The sequence below is a fragment of the Chrysochloris asiatica genome, unplaced genomic scaffold, assembly GCF_000296735.1.
Source record: "Chrysochloris asiatica unplaced genomic scaffold, ChrAsi1.0 scaffold00060, whole genome shotgun sequence".
Lineage (NCBI taxonomy): Eukaryota > Metazoa > Chordata > Mammalia > Afrosoricida > Chrysochloridae > Chrysochloris > Chrysochloris asiatica.
Window position 1 is genome coordinate 8,383,281 of NW_006408578.1, and position 1,850 is coordinate 8,385,130.

Sequence of the window (1,850 nt, forward strand, 5' to 3'; positions counted from 1 at the left end):
CTGCTACAAATATCCTTAGCTGTAAGCCTTCCAACCTTCTAAATAATTCTTTATATGTGGTTCAGAGTTCTGGGACCATCCCCTGAGCCTGCTTGGTCCTGTATTCTGTGTTGTTGCTGACAGAGCTCCTTACTGCACTTCCACCCGATCTGCCAGCTTGTTTGTTCTAAGGCTGTAAATCTATATGGGAGCAGACCAGCCTCATCTTTCTGCCGCGGAACAGCTGGTAGTTTCGAACTGCTGACCCTGAGGTTCACAACCCTATTCGTAACCACTACGCTACCAGAGCTCCTTTATACACTGGTAGACTAATTGAAAATTAGAACATGCTTTAGGAAGCAGTTTTGCAATAGACACCAAGTTCTTAAAGTAATCCCACCTTTGATTCTCTAAGGTTTTCACTTGTTATTCAGCAATGATTATCACAGCAAAAAAAATTGGAAACGAATGTTCAACAATTGAGGGCTTGTTAAGCATATTGTGGTAAATCTATGAAAAAGAATGCAGTGATTTCCTATTTCCAATAACAGAGGGAAATGATAGGCTATGCTGGTACATGAAAGCTGCAGGATACAAAATGACATCATTACTACGATCTAACTACACAGCGAAGGAGGGTTAATAATGTCAGCATGTTTACAGGAAGTGCATGTCAGTTTGTATGATGGAGAATACCTTCTTTCTTTTGCATGGTTTTCTGTATTTCCTAAGTTTTCTATAAAAGACTGTATTTTATCATAGTTTCAAAAAAATTTTCTGCCCATCAGTTACCAGTACAGAGTTTTACATGTTTATATGAACAGGGAATTCCTGTAGAGTAATTCAAGCCTGGTCCTCGTGGGTAGGCAAGGAGGTTATTGCTGTTGTTATGTGCTGTGGAGTCGGTTCTGACTCATAGCAACCTTGTGCAGGGTTTCCGAGGCTAGCAGCCCGATTCGTAACCAAAGGAGCTCTGGTTGTGTAGTAGTTACAAATCTGGCTGCGCCCCGCAAGTTCAGCAGTTCGAAACTACCAGCTGTTCCGAGGGAGACAGCTGAGGCTTTCTGCTCCCGTAAAGATTTACAGCCTTGGAAAGCCTGCACAGGGTCGCTATGAGTTGGAACCGACTCCACAGCACAGAACAACAACAATGCTACCAGAGCTGGCAGGGTTTATATTCACCAATTCAAATGATGCTGTCTTGTGGGCCTGACCTAAAGAATACGGTTCATCTGGTCAGACAGTTTTGAATTCTTGAAATTCTTGATGTTTTTTTTTGTTTGTTTCTTTAAAAATAAATTTAGGGCGCTTTCTGGTAGCGTAGTGTTTATGAATCAGGCTGCTAACATCAAAGTCAGCAGTTCGAAACTACCAGCTGTTCCGCGGGAGACAGATGAGGCTTTCTGCTCCCATAAAGATTTACAGCCTCAGAAACCCCGTGTAGGGTCACTATGAGTCGGAACCCACTCCATGGTACTTAACAATAACAACATCATTTCTAATTATTCTTATATTTTATATTGGTATTTTCTGATCTCATAATTTTGAAACTCCAACAGTTCAAATAAATCCACACAGAATGAGACTGTAATGAATAACCCGTGTTGAAGATGCTGAGTTTCTATCCAGCTATAGTTGCTTTTGAAACAGTCACATGTGTCATAAGAAAGATTTATGACATACCATGCCAGTCGAAGTTTGTTCTACAACCAAACGGTACATTTAGTGATATGTAAAAAGTATAACTTATTTTGCATGAGTTTCATTGATACAGGCACAAAAGAAATTCTACAGGGCGTACATAAAGTCGAGACACAGGTAAATATACATAATGCTGTTATGAAAATCTTCAATCTATAAAATACATACAG